Genomic DNA, 6,023 nt, shown 5'->3' with positions numbered 1-6,023 from the left:
ACTGAGGGTGGCATCGCAACCTCCCAATCCGCCCTGCTCTGTGCATGACAGGGGGTGGTGCCCCAACTCCCCAATCGGCCCTCCTCTGAGCCCAACCAGGGGCTACACCTAAGGATTGGGCCTGCCCTCTGCCACCCAGGAGCAGGCCTAAGCCAGCAGGTCATTATCTCCCAAGGGGTCCCAGACTGCGAGAGGGCACAGGCCCGGCTGAGGGATCTCTCTCCCCCCCGAGTGCACAAATTTTTGTGCACTGGGCCTCTAGTAATTTTATATTCATTTATATACATATGGTTCCTCTTTAATTATAATCCATCAAAGCAATATTATTTCTATTGTGGTATACAATTGGAATTCCATTTTGAGTGATATAATAAAGCATTGATCTTATATTCCCATATCCTAAAACAGCGTCTGGAATATAGGAGGTACTCAATAATTGCTGAGTAAATAAGTAACAGGAGAGTAGCAAAGAGAAGGGAGAAATTGGCCATTGTGTCTTGATCAAAATACACAAGTAAAATACGCTTCCATACTTTTATTGTATTTGTCATCTTTTAAACTTGTTTATATAACAATAAAATTCTGGTTGATGACATTAGATTTCAAATATCTATTTCCTATTTTAAAGGACAAGAATGAGCATGAAAAGATCATACAAATCTGTAATTGATGAGTAATGAAAACTTTTTTGTTCTCTAACACTTTCTATTGAGTAATATTTTACTTTAATTGTTATTACTCTACCTACACCTTTACATTAAAGAAATGCTATTTTTTTCTAAAATCTCAGGGTCAATATAAACTGACATAATGTGAGAACCCAATTCTTAGTGCTTATTGATTTTTTACTGACTGACAACATTAGCCATTGTAGATGGAAGCCAAATATACATTAGCAATGACCCTGGCTTTATAAACTTTAGACTATGCATGAGTAAAATATTAACTGAAAAATGAGAAGAAAGGGTGTGAAAATGGAGAACCTAAAAATGAAAGAAAACACTAAATTTTACCCTTCAATATTTTTTTCTAGACACAACTTTGACCAATTCTTGCCTAAACCATCTCTCTTTTGCCAACAAGTAGCCTTTTCCTCCTAAAATATGAGGGAATGGTAGCTCAGTTTTATTTGAAAACCACCCCTCTCCCATTCTCAGCATGCAGTTTAGAAAGAACAATCCCTGCCTAGGCTTGCGAGCGGTGGGCCCTGAGGGAGTCAAGCCAGGCAGCGGGACCCTGACCACTGGCCACAGTTCTGGCCTCGGGACACACATAAGTTATCAGAACCAATAAGGGATGAGAAGACATTTACTGGAGGTGGATTTGATGGTATGAGTGCATGGAGTTCTTAGAGCTCCACAATAACTTTCTGTGAAGAGAGGAGCCAATGTGGGGCTAAAGCTGACTACAGGGACTGCCGACTCCAAAGACGGATCCTAAGAACATGATTAGAGTCTTTAACACAAGCCACACCTAAAGCCAGGCTACCCTCTACACTCTTGAGTCTATTACTCAATAAGCTACCACACACCTGCTTTTATTTATTTGTTTATTAAAATATGTTTTTATTGATTTTTAGAGAGAGAAAAAGGGAGAGGGGGAGAGAGAGAAAAAATCAATGTGAGATAAAAACATCTATTGGTTGCCTCCTGCACGTACCCTGACCTGGAATCAAACCCCCAAACTGGCTATGTGCCCTGATTTGGAATACAACCGGCAACCCTTTGGTCCATGGGATGACACTTAACCAACTGAGCCACACCAGCCAGGGCCACACTCCTTTTAAACCAGTATGGGCTGCAATATAACACCTGGATTATAAAGACTCGATGAATACAACATCCCGAGTCAGGCCAATTTTCAAGCAGAAGCATGATGTACAGATAATGTGATGGTCATTTTCCAGTACTTTACTTAAAAAGATGGGAGAACAATCAGTAGAATTGATTGGAATTAGACTGTTAATTTTTTATTTGAAAACGCTTTGACTTGCTAATTTGAAGAGCTAAAATGGACATACCTATCTGATTTGTCTAAAAATTGCACTGTGTTTTTTCAACATTACCTGACTCTGAATTACTTCAAAGTAGTAGATAGAATAGATGTTTAAATCTTTGCACTACAAACTAAAAAGATGAATTAAGTTTCTATAGATCTATGAACTCCAACAGTGGGCTTCATCCCCTTCCCCTGGCTCTCTGAGAGGCCTACACTATGTGCGTGGTTTTTGGGTTTTTTTAAGGAAAAATAATTCAAGCTGAAAATTGAACATCCTACTTTACACTTTTTATTTTTAAGAGGAAGTAATGTTTGAAGTTTGCAAAATGAAGCTTGTCACTTTTGGTTTGGTTCAAATTCAGTTCCCCTAGTTGAATATGAAGTTAGGATTAGGTTATAGTTAAAAAATTTTTAAGTAAAATTTATGATTTACAGTAAAAAAAAAATTTATCTTAATATAATGTTACTTTTCAAGGTGATTGGTTAGAATGTGCCTCACATGCTCTCCATTTCTCTTGCACCATTTTATTTTTCTCCATTGCCATGATGTGCTGCTCAGGGACAAGGGGATCACTACGTGGAGCCATTTGGGTTTTCCTTCCCACCTTACCCCCTTCATTTCTGCTTTGTTCTTATTCCTATTCTTTTCCCTCATCTTCCCACTCTGCCTCCCTTTCTGCCATCTCCCACTTTCCTTTAGTCAAAAAGAAAGAAGTAGAATTGTATCTGGGAATAATGAAATGCACTGATGGGAAAAGGGATTTCCTCTTTTTCCTTATCACCATCACTGTAGTTACCACTGAAAGCTTCCAGAAATAGTCTACTCTTACCATTCTTATTTTTTCATTTCACATTATCTTCTATTTAATATTTTAAAATGGTAAACTATCACCTGTATACAGAAAAGCGCATAAAAACATATACACAGTTTATTTACTGCCATTAACTCTTCAACCGATTGTTTGGATTCTGCCCCCATCCTTCCAATAACACTGCTCTGAAAAAGGTCACAGTAACTTAATTGCAATTACTATATTGATCACTATATTTTATTTTTCCAACTTCTACCTCGCTCCTTTTCTAATCTGCTTGATCTTTTTTGTTGTTTCCTATCCTTTGCTCCTCTTTTAAAACCTCTCTTTATGTAAACTAAACTTCGCTATGTTTGCATTCTATACCGATCATTTCAATAAGTAGAGGCCGAGTGGGTCTAATACTGCTCTCAGTTGTTTCTGCTGGCTGTCACTCATGATGCCCTGTGAGCTCGTTCTTTGCACCTTCATCCATGGAAATGTGTTGAGGCCTGTGTTGAAGTAGTATTCCTTCAGGGAGGATTTGGGTGTACTCCTACCAATCTCTCGCAAGCACAACCACCGTAAATTAAATTCTCAGTTTGATGGTCTGAGGGCCACACAAAGTAAATTCATACTGCAAACCTATGTGAAGTCAGCTCATGCTACAAATTCTCAGGAAAAATATTTCTATTCTGGCCACCCAATGCTATGGTCAAGGCAGGAAAGTTTCCTCACTGTACCTCCTGTCCTACAAGTTTATTTCTAATTCCCTGTCACTGACGATGTAGTCTTTTGTTCTAACAGTATGGAACTCTTCCCCTGTCTGATTTTATTAAACAATATTTACTGCAATTACTATAAATGATGCTCTCCCACTCCTTTATTGTAAAATTCCTGAAAATAAAATTTTTATCTTAATTATCTAAATACTGCGCAGTATAGTATTGATTCATTCTGTCAGCCAATATTTATTGAACACATTTGTGTCTGGACTATTCAGATTCTGAATATATAAAAATTGCCAAGGCATTTAAGGTCCCTGCTGACCTGGAGTTTACTTGTTAGGGTATAGTTATAAGTATTCAAAAAAGTATTTGTGAAATAAATGAACCATTCAAGTAGCAAGAGGAAAGAAGAAAAGGAAATTGTCAGCCACAAAAGAAGGTGTGGTCACATTTACTGAAATAGCAGCAAAAAGGACTGAGATAGTTAAAATTAGCTTCCTACGGAGAGCATTCTAGAACCAAATCTAGGTTCAGAGTGTCAGGTAGTGCCCAAGATGAGAATAAACTGGTTTAACTCGAGTACAGAAGCCAAGAAACAGGAAGCTAAACAATCTCCCAACAACCCCTGCAGTGTTTTTGAACAACTTGCTTTTATCACAGCTCTGCTAGGTGGGCCCACATCACTTAAGAGTATTGGCAAATAAGGTAAAGATGAGGACAATCACTCCAAGGGGTACATCCTCCTTCAAGATTCTCCCTCACAGGACAGGGACCTGCTCATCTCTTTCTGCATTTCCATTCCCCGCTTCCTCTTCTATTCTTACCTTTCAAACATATACACTTTTACTTCTCCACTTCCTACGTCTTCTTATCCTCCATTTGTTTTCCTCTAGGTTACATTGGGATTTGCTGAGTGATAAAGGTGATAATTGTTCTAATGAGATAACTCTTGCTGGGCTCCTTCAGGAGGGAGCTGGTTGCTTTGATCAGAAGCTTGGAACTTGGAGCCCCACCTCCCAACCTCTAGGGAGGGTAGAGGGGTTGGAGATTAATCATCAGTGACAAATGATTCCATTAATTGTACCTGCAGGATGAAACCTCCCATTTAAAAGCCTAAACCCTGGGGTTCAGGGAGCTTCCAAGTTGGCAAACACATCCATGTGCCAGGAAGGTGGCACACCCAACTCCATAAGGACAGTGTTCCTGTGCTCAGGACCCTTCTGGGACCTGGGAGTTAACCTGGAAATGAGGTACATTGTCTTTATCCGAAAACTGCCTATCATCATGGAAAGATTAAGAACCTTGTTGCTGAAACAATAGAGTCTGGAGGTGCCCACCCTTTGCAATCCTCTGCCCACATTGCCTGTAATCTGTAACCATGATACCCATTTGTATTCCTTTTGGCTTTCATACCCATTTGTATTCCTTTTGGCTACTTCCCCATGCCTGTAATAGCAATTTTTATTCCATAGAGCAGATTTTTGTGGATGACCTGCTGCTCTCCCATACTGCTGGCAATATTGGAAAATAAAAACACTCATATACAATTCAACCCTGTCTCTGCTTAATTGGCTCAAGTAGCAACAGGCATCCTGGACCCATTCGCTGCCCAGTTTCAAATTCAACTTTTAAGTTTATTTTTGAAGCCAAACAGAATTTTTAAAAATCTGTGTTCTCTGTCATCTGAAATTAACACATCAAGTTTATGTGCATAAAAACCTCAGACATTTCTCATTAAGAAACAAAGAAGTATCTTTATATAAAACTTTGTTCTATTATATGACTTTTTAAAAAATTAATTGCTTCAGTAGATGAGAAAAACTGTTTGCCTTCAGTTTACTTGGTCTTGTTTTAGGTTCAAAAGTAATTGTGTTTTCTTTGTAAATAAGTTCCAGAAGAACAACATATTCTGAAATGTAGGAAAGAATTGGGTATCATGTCTATTCGTCTTGGAAGAAATTAGATGTGATTTGGTTACAAGTACAGTTGTGAACAAAAAAGCACTTTTGGCAGAGGTTATTTTATAGGTTAATGAGGCTGAGTCTTGCAGTCAATATTTCTCTTCTAACTTAAAAAAAAAGTTGAATGTCACAAAATCTCACTAATTTCTTTAATATCTGTATAGTAACTCTAATTCATCCTATCTCCCTGAGATTTTACTAGTTACAATTAAAATCCCCAAAGACCAATGTTGAAAGTTCTAGGGATAGTCATAAATCACAACTAAAGTTCCATAATGGAGCTACACTAAATATGTTCATATCCATCTTTAGGTTGGCCACAAATGTGAAAGACAAGATGCCTTATACATTTCATTATGCATTAATAACACTTTTTGTTTCTGGTTTTCCAAATTATACTACACAAATCTGTTTTGGCATGGGCCTGTGAGCCAGGCAGGCTTGGAGCTTGGGGCAATCTGGATGAGGAGAGACAGTAAAAAGCCAGTAACAAGGATGGACTCTGGCACCATGCACAACACGCCCCCTCCCCCCGCCCCCGCCAC

This window comes from Myotis davidii, unplaced genomic scaffold (assembly GCF_000327345.1).
Source record: "Myotis davidii unplaced genomic scaffold, ASM32734v1 scaffold963, whole genome shotgun sequence".
In the NCBI taxonomy this organism is placed as follows: domain Eukaryota; kingdom Metazoa; phylum Chordata; class Mammalia; order Chiroptera; family Vespertilionidae; genus Myotis; species Myotis davidii.
Note: the sequence above shows the minus strand (reverse complement) of the source record.